The 17,208-nt window shown below is 54.0% G+C and overlaps 1 protein-coding gene across 1 annotated transcript in view; it reads right to left on the bottom strand.

Moving 5' to 3' along the window:
• LOC114619998 (nuclear receptor corepressor 2-like) overlaps window positions 1–16,838 on the bottom strand; it is a 67,704-nt gene extending 50,866 nt beyond the window's left edge. The window contains exon 1 of the mRNA XM_028765950.1: window positions 16,806–16,838. The gene's annotated coding sequence lies outside the window, so the exon portion shown is untranslated. The remainder of the gene's footprint in view (window positions 1–16,805) is intronic.
• Window positions 16,839–17,208: the final 370 nt, after the last annotated feature.

The following is a 17,208-nucleotide window of genomic DNA, read 5'->3' as shown; positions in this document are numbered from 1 at the left end:
AGCAGGCCAGTCATTCCTAGTCTGCCAGCCTCCTCACTGGCCATCCCCCTGGGACCTGGCTGAAAGGGCCTGCCATGACATCATAGGCGGGGGCACTATGCTGGGAGCTGGGAAGAGGCTGGACCAGGGGACAAAGGGCGCATTGTCAAACACAACTGGAGGCAGGGGGCGGGTCTTCTGAATGCCTGGCTCAGAGTGACAGGAGAAGCCACCCCTGGTGTTCCAGAACAGGGCGGGCAGCCTGGGACGTGTCTGCGCCAGGGAAAAAGCTTTGCCTGGGAAGTGGGCCTCCCAGAGCTACTCAAGGCCTACCCTGAGCCAAGGATAAGAACACAGCCTTCTGGGGAGGAAGCGGGATAATCCCCTAAGCACTATCACCCTAAAGGCGGACAGACACAAAAACTCTTTATCCTCTTCATGCTGTGTGTCTGCTGTGTGTCTTTCGGGGAGCTAGTTAACCCTCTCTGAGCCTCACAGGACAGGATGATTCTGGGCTCAAGTGAGGCCAAGGAAGGCTCACAGCCTCTCCCCCCCACCCCAGGCAAAACTGGCCCTTTCACCCACGCCTAAGCAAAGAGCCCTCCCTTTCTTGGACCCTGACCCCCAACTCCGTGACTTCTCCCAAGAGCTGAGCACCCAGCAATCACAAAGGATGCCCCAATTTCCCACAGTGAGCGCCACAGGTCATCAGCCCAGCCAGTCTGAGGGAGGAGGATCCTGTCTCTACATAAGAAGAGACATACTCCACATACATTCATGCATGCATCACACACACATACATACACGCACCCTACATATATACATACCCAAACTCATACCCCACACATATACATATACACACCCTATACATACACCACACACACCACATACATACATACACACACACACTCTACATATTCATTCATTCATACACACACAAACACACACACACCCCACTCTAAGCCGACATCCTCAGTCTAGGAACAGACCTGGGGTACTGCCCCTAGACACCAAGTGACAATTCCCAAGAGGCTATGTGCAGATGCTGCAGGCACAGCTGAGGAAATTGTCAGGGCACAGACAGAATATCTGGGACCCCTGAGCTCCTATACCGACACCTATAAGCCAAGTGATCACAGCAGGAGGGCGGAAGCTTTGGGTGGTGATGAGGTCATGGGAAGGACCGGTGTCCTTGCGACAGAAGCCGCCCGTGGCCAGCTGCCTGAACCCCTCTACCAAGTGAGGCAGCAGCTGGAACAGACCAGCCCTGCACAGGTCGGCATCCAACCTGGCCCCCACCTGTTAGCACTTGATAGTGGACAGACAGCTCCCATAACTGAGAAGGGCAGGCAGGATGGAGCTTCGAAGTCCCAGCCTATGTATAAAGAGCTCAGAGGGACTCAAGGACTTTGACAGGAGAGATATCAAGAAGTCCCAGGTGAGGACAAACACACAGGACCAGGCAAGCGCAGAGGTGCATCTCAGCCTCTCAAGAGGCCACTGGTGCAGGAGGGGCAGAGCATCTCAGGGAAGGCAGGTGGCACAAGTTCAAAGGTCCTGACACAAGACCTCCTGTGAAGTCTCCAAGTGACAGCAGCCCACAAGCTCAGGAGGCTAGAGAGTTCTCCACACTTCCTCCCTGCCTCTCCAACCTCTGCCCAAGGAGGTAGAGAACCCTACGTTCTCTGCCCCAGAAACAAGCCTGCACCACTCCACAGGATGGCAGCCAGCATTTGAGTGGGAGGCGTTTCCTGTGTCTGAACACTTAGTCCCCAGGCACTCGAGCTTTTAGTCCACGGAACCTGGCTTGGGGGGAAAGTAGTTTGCTGGGGGTTGAGCCCTGAGGTTTTCCAGTTAGGCACTACTTCCTGTCTGCCCTCCACTTTCTGACTGTGGATGCAATGACCATCTGTCTCAGCTTCCCGCCATGATGGACCGAACCCATTAAACTGTGAGCCAAGACAAACCCTTCCTTCCTTCCTTCCTTCCTTCCTTCCCTAACCCCCTCCTCACCCAGCACTTGGTCACATTTATAGAAGTCATTAAGGAGATATCAGAAAGTCCCCCAGAGCGTAGCCCTGAATCCCCATCCCAACCCTGTGGGTATACAACTCGCCAGTTCATTTTGTCAACTTGACATAACCTAGTGTCACCTGGGAAGAGGGAACCTCAACTGAGAGGATGTTCCCAGTGACAACGCCTATAGACAGGTCTGTGGGACAGTTTCTTGATCCATGACTGATTTGAGAGGGCCCAGCCCATTGTGGGCGGTACAGACACTAGGCAGTTCCTCCTGAGTTGTCTGTGAAAGCAGACTGAGTGAGCCATCTAGAGCCAGCCAGTAAGCAGTGTTCCTTCACTACCCGTGCTGAAGTTCCTGCCTCCAGGTTCCTGCCTCTTTCCTCCATGGATTTTGACTTGGGGGATATGTGAGCCAAACTGGTTGTGGTGATTTACTAGAAACCCTACCTAAGACAGACCCACCTGGGTGTCACGTGATCAGGCTCAGTAGAGTGTGCCCATTTTAGGGGGTGGCCATATGCAGGCTCTGCCAAAGCCTCAGACGAGTTTCCATCTAGAACCAGCAACTCCTGAGAGACACCATTCACACCTAAGGCCAACAACAGAGCAGATGAACCTCAGAGATCATGCCAATGACAAGAGTAGACAGACCACGGGGACCACACCAACGACATAGCTAGCAAACCTCAAAGGTCATGCCAACTGCACAACTGGCGAACCATGGGGACCGAGCCAAGAAGAGAGCGAGCAAAGTATGGTGATCCCACCAACAATAAAGCCCCCCAACCATGAAGACCCTGCCAACGACAGAACACGTCACAGTGGTCAGGCAACGTCTTGAGAACTAGAATGTGCACACCATTGATGGAACAGACAAACCCACCGACCGCGACAGAAGGCGAACCACATGATCATGCTGACCTCAGAGCGGGCCATCTCAAGCAATCACACTGACGAACAGGTGGACCACAGCAGCCCACCACACTATCTGACAACAGGGCACAGCATAAAAATATTCAGCCTAGAGCAAGCAAGATGGCAGAATGGGTAAGGCCCTCTGCAACCAAGCTTGATACACGGAATTCTGTACCCCTAAGACAGCCATGGTGAAAGTAGATAACCAATGTCGTAACAGTGATATGATAAAAACTTTTTTGTTGTTTTTCGAGACAGAGTCTCTCTGTGTAGTCCTGGCTATCCTGGAACTTGCTCTGTAGACCAGGTTAGTCTTGAACTCAAGAGATCCACCTGCTTCTGCATCCCCAGCAGTGGATACCAGGAGCGTACCACCATGCCCCACTAAGTACAGTAAAACCTTTTAACAAGCGCTCAGTTCAGGTGACTACTGACCTAACAGTCACACACAGCCCACAAAGCACTGACCTCTCACCCTATCCTACAGATGAGGATACTGAAGCTCTGAGGGCTGAGTCAAATCACCCAGCCTGCAAGGCAGATGAAGGCACAAACTCAGGACAGCCTGGTCTTGGGAGTTATATTCCTTCCTTCACACTTATGTCAAGGTACGAGGAAACTTGTAAAACTCTTCTTGCAGATGCCACTGCAAGCCCCACGATCTCGTGTGCCCTTCGGAGATGGCTTGAATCATCAGGAGTTCAATTTCTCAAGGTCAGAGCTGGGGAAAGGACACTGACCCAACCAGCCACAGTCATACTTTCAAATACTTGCTGTGAACACGAGCGTGTATGTTTATAGGTGTGTATACATCCGAGCGTGGATGTGCACAAGTGTGCATGCGCACAAGTAGGCTCCATGAGCAGCTGCTGACACAGCTCCTCCATCCCATACCCAACCCTGCTGCATGGAACCCAGCCCTTGGGCTTCCGTGCAGGCTTCTCAGAAGCAGAGACATCATCCATACTTGCCGCAGGACAGAGGCAGCCTCTACCCGGCCAACACCCTTCAAGCAGACACAAGGCCTCAGAACAGTAGGGGCATGTTCAGGCCCCGCTTCAGGGGCCCTTCCTGACGACTGGGGAGTCCCAGGACAACTGGTAGTGGGCAGCTACCACAGTGGCCTAGACAAGAAAGGAACCCCCAGATGACTGCTGCTGGCCAGACAAGAGAGGTCCTGAGCCAGCAGCAGCAGCAGCATTTGGTGTCATTTACAAACACAGAACCATTGCCACCCTCAGCAGAACACTGGTCCTCCCACCCTGGCTCAACCCCCAGGCCACGCTGGGCAGTGTCAAGGACCCAGGCTCAGGGGCAATGGGACAACAGGCTTGCAGGAGAGGCCAGGTGAAGGCCTGCGCCAGCCCAGGGTTCAAATCTCTCCAAAGCAAGGAGGAATGGAAAGATTACTTATGGGTCTACCCCCGAACGCCACCCAGCACTGTAGCCGCTCGGGCTCCCACTGCTCCCTCAAGGCATACCTGGAGGCTGAAGAGTTCCAGGGCTCGACCAAGGTGATATGTCCTGCCAGGCTCAGACTACACCTTCAACTTCTGACTGACCCCCCACAACTCAGTTAACACTGCTACTCTAAGATGGCACATACCCACTGCTGGCCCAGGTATGCCAGCTGTTGTCATTGTCATCCTCACCAGCAACCACAACCCTAGTCAGTATCACAAACCCACTCTGTGCCAGAGAACTGTGTCACCAGGTCCTTTAGACAACATGACTTGGTAAGTGCCCACTTGCCAGACGGAAAGACTGAGACTCCAAAACAGGAAGTGGCTTGCCAGGGTCATCTAACTTGAGTCCTTCCAGAAAGGTGCTGTTCCTCCTCCTATTACCTCCACTCCCATGGGGCCCCGTCACTTCTTTCTACACTCAGAGAAGTAAGACTAAGAGTGAGGGTGGCACACTGAAAACTACAGAATAGGAAACGGGATTGGGTGAACAACCAGGGTCTGAGGCAAATGAGGCGTGCCTTCTGGAGCCCCCAGAACAGTCTGAGTTTGGGGATCCTTGGGCACTGCATGCCAGCTGCCCCCACCAGGCCTGGAGAAGCCCTTCCCCCACCCTGGGCTTGCTGCCGCAGGCTGCTGTGAGCTCCGGAAGGCTTTCCAACTTTCCAATGTTTACCCCTCTCTCGCTGCCAAGGCCCTGGGCAAGCCTGGGCCGGTGGCCCTCATTTCAAACCAGACAGGGCACTGAGCCAAGCTCCACTTCAGTGGGGAGGCAGGCTGGGTCCACAATGCCTGCACCTGGCTCCCCCAAGCCCAAGCTCCCAAGTCCCCACACTCTGATCCAGTCACCCCGCGTCCCAACCTATACTGTTCTATCCCACCATGCACGAAGGAGACATGTTCAAGGCAGGCTTCCTGAAAAGGGCACAATGTCTGTATCATATATCCCCTCCCAGGGCCACCAGGCACCACCCAGTGCCTCTTCCGGATATCAACAACTTTTCCCGATAAGATAACCTACTGTCCCATGCACAAGACCCTGAGACACATCCTGCCTTGGGCTTCTCCATCCACCCAGCTGGCTGACAGGGGACCACAGGAACCAGGGCCACCATACCTCAAGCAGGGCTGGGACACCTTGCAAGCAATTCCAATGGTCCCCGGGCAGTGCCCCTTGCCCACATCCTGCAAATCATGGCCCTCTGGTCTGTGGTACCATCCCTGGCGTTCTGGGGATGTGGGCACCCCGAGTCAGACAACTTCTCTTACCAGTGCATGGACAGCAACAGCCTGAGTGGGCTCCACACAACTTGCAGGAACTGTCCCACGCGGCAAGCAAGGGCCGGCAGTGTGCCAGCCCAGGTCAGCATGCCCCGTATCCGAGGCCCGACCCACAGGCGTCTAGGGGCCAGCCCTTGGCCAGCGACAGGGCCATCCTCCCTCCAGACCAAGCGGGCAAGGGGCGGCCCCACACAGCAGCCGCACCCCTTCCCGCGAGACTTGGGCTCCCACCCCGGCTGGGGAGGCCCTGGTGGGGACCAGTAGCCTGCCAGGCCCCAGGCTTCTGTCTTAATGTCCCCCAAAATCAGGGCACTGGCGGCGTGTCAGGGATACCCTGCAGGGTGGTGTGACCCACTGTGGGCCACCACCAAGACTCAGGCCCAGCTCTGCGTCCGCCACCCAGGCCTATAAACACGGAATTACATAAGTCCACTCCTGTTCCAGAGCCAAAAGTACCGAGCTGCTAGCAGCCTTGGCAGTCGGGACTAATTCCTCATCGCCATGGTAACCCTGGCGGGCTTCCAGCCACTGGGGCTCAACACTGCTAGGCCTTTTTATAGCTTTTGAGAAGCCCTCTCCCTCCTTGTTGCTGGCAGGGGGACCAGCGCCAGCCACGTCCCCTCCTTTAACTATTTCCTCCCAGCCAGCCCTGACGTCCTCCAGTCCTGCAGAGCCAAATGGCCAGAGGAAAATGTTCCCGTCCTTCCCGTCCTTCCGATCTCAACTAAAGGAAACAGGGCCTGGTGCTCAGGGCCCGGGTCATCTTGGTGACAGGCCCAGAAAAAGGCAGAGCCAAACGCATACAGAGGCCAGAAGAGATGGCCGGATGCTTGGGCAGGCGTCAGCACTGGCTGTGACTTGCTGGGTGACTCACTTCAATCCCGACCTCCTCTGGGTGTGGGCAGCGCATCTTCTCAACACAGGATGGCTCTGCAGCTGTGGGGCTCTGGGTAGCAGCCCGAGGTGTCGGGACAGCGGTCTCCCTGTTGCTGCAGTCTCTTAATACAGTCCCTCATGTTATGGTGACCCCTGACCAGAAATTTGTGTTTGCTACTTCATAACCGTAATTTTGCTGCTGTTACGAATCATAATGTAAAGATCTGTGTTTTCCCATGGTCTCCCTGTGAAAAGGCTGGGACCCACATGTTGAGAACCACTCTGTTAGGGACAACCTCAGGGTCTCAGATGGCTTCCACTTCCATCCCCTGTTCACAGTACTCAGCAGTCAGGCCAACAATGTGTTCCCAAAAGAGACCCTGCATGATGCAAGCCCCTCCCCCCACCATCAAGCAGGAAGCCCAGGTCATACACACAGCCTGTAGCTAGGACAAATGTGGGGCTAGAATGGGAACAAGGAAGATCTAAAAGATGAGGCCAGGGAGGGGCCAAGAGGAGGAGACACAGCCTCCAGCAGGGGCTTCAATTATAGCCACAATCCCACCATCACCCACCTCAGGAGCCACTCAAGATGACCAGTAATGCTGTACCCAGCAGCTCGACCACAACCACGCCACACAGGGTGCCCGGGGTATGGCCATTCCTTAGAGCATGACAGAAAGTGGCCCCACCTTCCACTGTGAGGCCAGCAGGAAGCTATGTGACTGAAAGGAAGCAATCCTAGAAAGGGACTGCCCTGGGACTTGAACCAGGGTCTTGGTGGTACCCACAGTGCCGCAGCCATCGAGAAGCCATCAATCGGGGCTAGAGAGTTGTTGGCCCAGCAGTTAAGAGATTTGGCTGCTCTTCCACAGGGCCTGGGTTCAATTCCCAGCACTCACACGGCAGCTCACAACTGTCTGTAACTCCAGTTCCAGGGGATCTGACATCTTCACACAGACATGAAGACACACATGAAGGCAAAATATCAATGCACATGAAATGAAAATAAATAAAAAGACTTTAAAAAATATTGTAAAATCAGCAACTCATACATGAAGAAGAGGAGAGGAGGGGGAGGAGGAAGAGAAGGAAGAAGAGGAGGAGGAAGAAGAGGAAGAAGAGGAGAAGGAGGAGGAGGAAGAGGAGGAGAGGGAGGAAGAGGAGGAAAGAAACTGCCGCCAGTCAGCTCAGGTCTAAGACAGATTAAAACAGAGCCAAAGCCTGTGGCCACTGAGGGTTATGGAAAGACCCACAGCCACAGAGGGACTACTGAGGAGACATCTAAGCTCTTGTAGTCGAAAAGGGCCTGGCATCCCTCCTGAATGCCCATATCCCAAGAAGGACTTTCACAGAGGCTTCCACAGACCCAACCCCACTGGCAAAGGTGGGGTACCCACCCTGCAGCCATCTTTTCAACTAAGATGGAAGCACTGTCCTCCTATTCCTGCCTCTCACTGTGACACCAGTAGACTGAAACCCAGAACAAAACCATAGCCACAACATCCAAACACCACCAGGAAGCTGTGGCCGGGGTGTCCCCTATTTTCTGCCCTGCATCTATTTCAGCAGAGGCTTCAGGAGAACCCTGCCTTTCACGAAGGCTACCCTGAAACCCACAAGTAGTTTCAATCCCCACTGAGTCAGATCACAGCAAGGTCCCATCTGAGAGTCTACCCAGCAACAGGCTAGCCACAGGGCCTGGGGCAACAGCAATGAACCTAGGAAGGCACAGGGTGACAAGGACAAGCAATTCGAAACCGGACAGGGGTGATCAAGGCACACTTCTCGGTGCTCACGATGGGTGACACACTGGTCACCCATTGAAAATGTTTCCTCTCACTAGGTATGGTAGTGCATGCTAAAGCAGGGGAAGCTGAGGCAGGAGGATTCCACAAGTTTGAGGCCAGCCTAGGATACAGTGAGGTATGCCTAAGAATAGCCTAAGATACAGAATCAGACTCTTATCTCAAAGGGAAGAAAATTAAAGGTTAATCTCACCCGACATGTTAGCAAACATGATCTCAGCTCTTGGGAAGGCTAAGGCAGGAGAATTGCTTTGAGTTCAGGCCAATGTGAGATACACAGTAAAACAACAACAAAGGTAAATCTCTACCTGAATAAACAACAAGTAGCAGAGGTGTGGAGTACCACACACCAAAGCAAATGAGGGCTGAGCCTCAGCAAGGCACCCCACACCCCAGGACTCTGCCCCCAGGCCTAGAGCTGCTGGACAGACACGTATGCATGGAGCACTACGCACACGGCAGCAGTCACAGACTCTTCCAACATACGTGAAGTTAAAATAAAACCCGCATGTGCACTCGCCCCTGCGGCCACAGTGGCAGGTGACCAGCTACTGGGGGGTTTGAGATGGGACCTAAAGGAGGCCCAAAACCAGAGTATGCAGGGCCACACTCCCTCTCCAGGTGTGTACAGGGGACCCCTCAGTCCTGGTCCCTGACATCCCTCGGCTGTGGCAGCATCAGCCACCTAAGCTCCAACCCACAGAGTGTCCTTGGAGTCTCAGGGCATTCGACACTATGTCGTATCTATCACGATTCAGGGTGGTCCAAGACCTTCTACCCAAAGATCAAATCTCACAACTCAACTGAGCTATAGCCCTCTCTCCCTTCCCTCTCCCATCCCCCACCCCCACCTCCCACCCCTGGGCCCAAGGAAACCAACAGGAACACCACTACCAAGCCAAACAAAAGCCACAAGCCCATATTACTATCCACTGCCTGCCAGATACAGCAGGATAGACCATTTAGCCCAAACCCCTTCCAGGGAGGCATGAGGTACCCAGCTCTACCCCCGGGAAGGAATATCCTATCCCCTGCTGCAGGCACAGGAGACTTCCCACACTGCACTAGAATAATACTCGGCCCAATACCCATAGCACAGTAAGACCAAGGCTGTAGTACACCACCCAATGCCCAAAGGGGCCATCCTCTCCAGCAGCGGTACCAGCCAACTAGGCCTCCCCCAGCAGCAGCCAAAGCTAGAGCCTTGGAAGGCAGTAGCCTCTGCCCGGGGTCCTGAAAACCCACACCCAGGCAGCAGTGACACAGAGATGAGGCACCCAACATTCTCACAAGGACTTGATCAGACAAGGACATCACATCCTGAAAAATGCCAGGCACCAGACTGAAGTCTATACAAGCAAGCACCATGATACCTCACAATATCCCCCAAGGACACAGCTATCCCCATGTCACAGATGGAAAAACCGAGGCCATTAACAGCAGATAGACCTGCCCCTGGAGCAAAATGGCAAGTTCAGTCGCTAACCACTGGAGTTGCTGTCCTTTGGTGTTCCCCAGGCCCTGCTACACCTGAAAAATTGATCATTCAGGTTACTGTATGTAATCCCTGGCCCTGACTCTCTCAAACAGCATCTGCAGAGGTGCCAGACATGACTTCCCCAGACTTGGATCTTTCTGGAATATTCCATGAGACATTTGCCCAGATCTCAGGGGGAGAAAAAAGATACTTTGAGATAAAAGTCACAGGTGATATAAAAAATTTTAAAAAAAAGAAGAAAAAGAAGGCGACAGCTAGCTACACCAACAGGAAGGCTCTGGCCCACATGGTTGCTGTTTTCTGACTTAAGATGCTTCAGGTAAATGCTGCTGTCTAGCTTTCTTTGCTCGGGAGTGTCTGGCACTGTGCTCAACTCCAATCCCCAGCCTGGGCTCACTGCCTGGTTTCCTGAGTCTGGGACACCCCTAAACACACCACGACCATTACCTTTTAGCCACCTCTCCCTGCGGGGGAAGAAAGGTGTTGAAGAATTCACTGGGGAGAAAACAGGCAAGAAAGGGGCACCCTCCTAGGTTCTGGGTGCCTCTCCTTCCCCTGGGGGTGGCAGGAGCGGCTGCTGGTAAGGACAAGCACCACAGAAGGGAGCAGAGCTGAGACAGTGGCAGCTCCCCTAAGGCGGTGTCTGTACTCCTGGACCGAGCTGGTTCGGCTGTGCCTCAACTCGTCCTCTTCAGGACTTTCCACGCCGAGCACCCATCGGTTACCTCCCTCTGGCGTCTGGCGTGACCTCAGTGCACCTGCCCCTGACCTCAGGAGCCCAAAGCGCACCGCACCACCACTTACGTCCATGCCTCATCTCACACCTCTGGCCCTCTTCAGCCTTGATGACACTTACTTGGGAATCTGACAGTCCCTCAGGGCTCTCACAGTATCTGTCTACTTGTCCAGCGTTCTGATTCTACACGTGTCCAGGACACTTCACATGCTCAAATGCAAATGAATTCCTCAAGTAAGGGGAAAGCCCGTGACAAACCCAGATTCTGGTTCCTCATGTGAAAGGCACCCCAACGCCACATAGCTGAGTCGCCTCCAGCCCCCCGCCCCCACGTTGCGGTCATGTCATTCCCCACCCTGTCCTGTCACCTTCGAATCCATCCACCCTACCCGGCTCTGCTTTTACACCAGGGAGTTGAAAGTGATCCGAATTCCAGAGCCCGGGCCTACCACCCGCCAGCAGTGGGAGCCCACTCGGGCCTTCCTCCCCAGCCTCCTGTCTCTGGGTGGAGGGCAGGGTGGTCGCAATGATGCCGATCAGAGGGAGGAGACCCGAAGCTAGCTCTGTCCTTAGTGGGATGCAAGGTCATCAGAATAACTTCACTGTAGATTCAAGGCCACTACGAAGGATGACAGGATTGCCCCACCTCCACCCCCCCCACACACTCAACACAGGGAAAGTCCCTGAGATGCCCCACACAGGAGAACCCAGAGGCTGAGGCAGGAAGGACCAAGGCCTGAGAGCTGTGTGACTTCAGATGAGGTACTAAACCTCTCTGTGCCTGGGTCTCATGCATAAAAGAGGGGATGATAGCACTTGAGAGGGTTTGGAGGTTAAATAAACTATCATTAACTGCACTGTGGGTGCTATTATAAACCCCCGCTGCTGTTATCACCCCTGTCATTGTCTCCACTCCTGGTGACTGCAGAACTGGAGTCAGCTTACACAGCTACCATGGGATAAAGCCAAGGCCGACCCAGCACACAACCCTGTGCGGACGCCACCCACACACCCAACCACCAGGCCCACAAAGGCCCCAAAAAGGCCCCAAAACAGCGCTTCCTCTGCCTCCAGCTGGGGCCACCGACCACCGTTAGATGGAGGAGGAGACACATGTCGGAGCCAGAGATTAAAAACAAGTACAATTATCGGGCAGGCATCCATCCGTAATTACGACTCTGATGTAATTAGGCACCCCACTAACTTCATTACTTATTTATTTACGGGATTGCTTATTTGATTTACGGGCCTTCTTCCCCTGAAGAGTCGTCTTAGCTGACACCCCCTCAGGCGAGGAAGGGGGGTGTTGTAAAGAGCTGGAGGCGTCCTCTGCTGCCACCCCCTTTCCTGGGTTTCTGAGTCCTGCCTTGCCCCCCAACAGCTCCCCAGAACTCTGTGTGATTCTGCTCAGATAGCAGCTAGTTGAGAGCAGACCCTTGGCAGACCACAGCTTGACATCCACCTCACAGTACCGGGTGCCAAAGGACAGGGCTTAACCCGGAGGCCTGGGCTCTCCTCCACACCCTTGGCTCTGAAGCAAAGGAAACCCCGGAGGGAAAGCTGAGTTCTGGCCCTGCCTGGCCATCAATTCTTGGCACGACCCTCCAGCTCAGCAAACGCATCTATGTAACACTCGGAGTCACAACTTCCTGACATAGGGGGAGAAAGTGTGCAAGCTGTAGTTCTGACTGCCAATTGTCCTCCTGTGGGAGAGATCACTGGACCTCTATGTGCCTCAGTTTCCTCCTCTGCTAACTGGAAATGTTCAGAACAGCCACCACTTGGTAACCCTGAAAGCCACTTATTCAACAACACACCATGGTCCTGGTCCACATAGCAAGACAAGAAAAAGTTCAGTCATTGCCTGCTATTACAAAGAGACAACGAAGAAGCCAGTACTGGCAGGTGTGTGACCGTCTTACTCATCCAAGCTTTCCGCCATCCACCGGCTGGCCAGACACAGAATCAAAATGCAGCCAATGTTGAAATGCAATCGAAAAATGAGACAGTATTCGCTCTGGCAGCCAATGGAGCAGACCGACAATCTCAAGTGCAGACAAGGAAGCAAGGCAAACAGCAGTCCCCACACCCTGCTGGTGGGAACACAAAGTGAGACAGCATCTCGTCCAACAGCCCAGTGGCTTCTCCACACTTAGCACGCACCTAGCAACCCACTCTAAGAAGTGTATGCAGGAGAAACAGAGCCATGCACATTCACAGAGACTCAAGCAGGAATGGTCTGGGGAGCTCTCTTCGAACCACAGCTAGGGAGGGCCAGAACAGCAAGCTGCCGGACACTGCAAGATGGAACCATCCTCGGCAGGAAGAAGCCAGCAGTGTGAGAAACAGGAGCAAACTCGGTCTGGCCATGTGCGAAGAACGAAGCTAGGCACACTCTGTGCAAGACTGTATATTTACAAGTGTGTACACACACACACAGTTTGCACATGGCAATCCCCACTTCATTTCTCAATTTCCACATGAGGGCTCTGGATTCTCCTGGCATAGAGTACCAGGCAGGACAGGTCTGACTCAAAGTCACGTTTGTGCCTTTCTTACTAAGTCATTTAACATCAAACCACTTTACTTCCTTTCCCTCGGTTTCTCCATCTACCAAAAAAAAAAAAAAAAAAAAAAAGCAAGGTTATAAAAACCAGCAAACAGGACTGGCCTGGTGGTGCAAGTCTTTAATCCCAGCACTCGGGAGGCAGAGACAGGTGGATCTTCTGAGAGCTCAAGACCAGCCTGGTCTACTGTTCCACGACAGCCAGGGCTATCACACAGAGAAATCCTGTCTCAATAAAACAAAACACCAGAAAATGGATCAGAGAGCAAAGGAGCTTCTGGCAAAGCCTAACCACCTGATATCGATTCCTGGGAAAAAGAGAACCGACTCCCACAAGCTGCCCTCTGACTGGACACAAGCATGAGCACATGCACGCGCACGCGCGCGCGCACACACACACACACACAAATACCAAGGTATTTTTCAGCCCTAAAATAAACAAGATGGAAGCACAGGCTGTAGGTCCTGGTATACAGCAGGAGCCTCATTACTGCTGCCACAATATGACAGATGGACCAAGCACAGTGTGGGCAGGACATGCTGGGATCCTTTTAACCCTGGCAGAGGCAACAGGCAGGACTCAGTAGATGCCTCCAGGTCCCCCAGGATCAGGCCAGGGGATCTGAATGATGTCCGTCTAGGGCAGGACAAATGTCTGATTGCACAGGAACCCTCTCCTCTCAGGAATCAGGAAGCATAGAAGCCTGTGAGAAAGGTTCCTGGCTCACCCTGAGGGTCATCTCAGGCCAGCATCAGTCCTGGACTAGGACCTGGGAGGGAGGTGGGCAATTGGGGGGTGTCCACTGCCACAGGCACGCTCAATGAAGCACAACAAGGTCAGGCAAGAGTCACCCTGATGACAGAAGAGGACAGCCAGAGGGAGAAGCTGCAGGGCTGGGGTAGTTCTGCCACCTCCCACAGGCCTACTGCTGGCTGGCTCTTGCGCCCCAGTGAGCAAAGGAGAGGCGTGCATAGAACTAGCAGGAGGGGGGGTCCCCCGGGCCCGATTAGCAGGGCAGCTGCAGGCAGGCAGCTCAGCTGTCACACTCCACCATCACAGGCACCATTAATTGCTGTCTTTTGAGGGTGGCCCTGGGGGAAGAAGGGAAAAGGAGGGGAGGGAGGGCAGAGAAGGAAGGCAGGATCCTGGCCAGCAGCACCCAGAGCTGGGAAGGAGCCAGAGGATGGAGGATACTGACCCATAGAGAAGGGAGGGGGGAGTCCTGGGCTCTTTGGGCCCCATGATATTTACAGCCAGCGGTTGAGGACAAAACCAGAGCTGCTCTCCAGGTGGGAAGCACAACCCAGAGTGTGGTCCTCGCTGGCCACCTCCCCAGAATCTGCCCACTGAGCCCTGGGCACTCACCTGCCGACCCTGACTGTACTCTTGACTGCCCTGCTCCCCCCCAGCCTCCCCCCATCACCAGCCTCTCACTGCATCTCCCAGCATCTCCCAGACGGACCAGGGCTCAGGTAAATGCCACCTCCCACCCAAGCCTAAAACTCCAGTGGCCCTCCTCTAGAAAACCCTAGAGCCCCCATTCCCACTGCAAGGTCAGAACAACAGGGTTGGGCCCACCACCCCAAGGCCCTAAGCAGAGTAGAGCAGGGTGGCATGGGGACCTCATGGCACTCCTCAGCCTCTCTAACCCCCATCTGTAATGTGGGGACAGTGACATGGCACTTTGGGGAGTGCTCTGGGGATCAAATAAGGTCATCCCACAGAGTGGTCAGCAGGGACCTGAGAGCGTGTGCAGGTGGCAGGCTTATGACGCAGACTTCCATCCCCTCTCCCGTCCCCTCTCCCGTCCCCTCTCCCGCAGCAGACTTCCCCAAGGCACAAGGATCTCTAAAAGGCCTCTGCCCGAGAAGATGGGGCTCGGGCATCCCTAATCTGTTCCTGCAGTTCCCAGACAGCCTTGTCTTGGCTGAGGAGCTGCCTGGGTCCCTGGCTCCCCGCCCTCCCCCTCTGTCTGCTTCCCTCCTCCCACAAGCATGATGGATCGCCCCAGTGGAGGAAGCTAAGTGCTTGCAGACAAAAAGCCCTTTTATCGTCCTCGGGTGGGCCACTGGCGTGACAGGCAGATAAGTCAGGCTGAGGTGGCTCCCCATTAGACAAGATGCGGATGGATGGGGGTGCGGAGGGCAGCAACCAAGCAGTTCTTTCCACTCTCCAAGGACCCCGTGGACAGCCCCACCCCCACAGACTCATGCCCACCCCTTCCCGCCTCAGATGAAACCACAGCCCATGGCTACAAGAAGTGTCTCCATTGGTGGACTGCTTGCCTAGCAGACAGCTTGTGGGTCTCCATAATCACACAAACAGGGTGCAGCGGCACACACATCAAATTGCACACGCACAGCGGAATCAAAAGAACCAGAAGTTCAACGCCAGTCTGAAAGAGGAGAGGAGAGGACCCACAGCCCCGCTGGCCAGGGCTGGGAGGGAAGGGGGGACTAGTGTTTACACATTCCTCCCCCTCCTGACTACTAGGGTGTCGCAAAGGGCTCAAAACAAAGAGGAGTCCCAGCCAGCCAGCCCCGTGAAGAATGTACCAGGATCTTTGCAGGGGTGTGTGTGCCCTCTGCCTAGATGCCCTCCCCTAGACACCAACCGTCTCAGGCCTCAATCCAACGCCATCTTCTTTAGTTTACGTGTATGAGTATTTGCCTGTATGTATGTCTGCTGTATGTATGTATGTATGTACGTACGTACGTATGTAATGCATGTGTGGCTGGTGTGTGTGGAGGCCAGATTCCCTTGAAACTAGAGCTAGCAAATGGTGTGAGCTGCCACAAGGGCCTAGGAAACAAAGTTAGCCAGGTCCTCTTTGTGTTCTTAACCACTGAGCCATCACTCCAGCCTCAAATGTCATGTTGCTGAGACTCCATAAGAAACGGTACCTCATCTCACACATGCACCCCAACTCTTCCTGACTGGGCTCATTTGTCAACCAACAGCACCTCATGTCAGGCTTGCTGACCACTGACTGTGTGCTCACTGGGGACAGCACACTTGTTCAGCTTGTCAGCATGCTCTCCCAGTCACCCACCGTGTGACCTGCACACAGTGGGTGCTTCGAAAAGAAGTAAGAATTCAAGGAGCCAGGCCTGTCATTCCAGCAGCAGGAGGATCTCAAGCTCAAAGCCTACCCAATCTAGGAAGTGAGTTCAAGGCATCCAGGGCACCTTAATGAGACCCTGTCTCGATATTTAAAAAGAAAGAGAGAGAGAAAGAGAGAGAGAAAGAGAGAGAGAGAGAGAGAGAGAGAGAGAGAGAGAGAGAGAGAGAGAAGAAAGCTGGCGGCATGGCTCAGTGGTTACTGCTTGTCTAGCACGTGTGAGGTCTAGGTTCCATGCCCACAACCACAAAAGCAAGGAAATAACAATTAATCCATCAATGGATAAAGAACAAACTCTCCCAAGAGCGGCCGGAGGGGGAAGGGGAGGAGGAGACGGATACCATCACAGTGCCCAGCTGCTTCCTGCCCTGCCTAGGCAACCCTGAGGTACCAAGTACCATCTTGCACCACTCTCGCCTACTAGACAGTCTCTGCCTCCACCAACACTCCGCAGCAGCTTACACCAGAAGATGCGGCAGTATGGGTCCCCCCAACACACACACACCCAGGACAGCAAGTGGACATAAAGATGAACCTACCAGAAACTTCCACCAGGAGGCTGTGTCCTCAAAGACTCAGGAGCACTGTGAGAGAAAATGGGGGTCTTGTCACTAATAATATTACAGCTTTTCACGTGGACAAGGACTTCCTATAGTGACCCCATTAACACACTACAGAGCGGTAGACTGAGACTCAGGCAACCCAAGACTCACCCCTATAACCCTTGCATTATGAAGGGACAGAGCCGAGTTTTCAATCTCCGCCCCTTTCAGTTCCAAGTAGCCCACAACCAGACAGGGATGACCTTCAAAGACCATTATGGCTATGACCGTGGCATGACCATGACCATGTCCTTGCCCCAGCAACGCCCCACCCCCAGGACCCCAAGAACAAGCAAATGAATTAGCACCTGTCAGGCAGGTCCATTTATCACCTATACTT

Source organism: Grammomys surdaster, unplaced genomic scaffold, assembly GCF_004785775.1.
Source record: "Grammomys surdaster isolate TR1022 unplaced genomic scaffold, NIH_TR_1.0 166, whole genome shotgun sequence".
NCBI classification, from domain to species: domain Eukaryota; kingdom Metazoa; phylum Chordata; class Mammalia; order Rodentia; family Muridae; genus Grammomys; species Grammomys surdaster.
The sequence above is the reverse complement of the archived record's forward strand: the minus strand, read 5'-3'. Positions and strand labels throughout refer to the sequence as shown.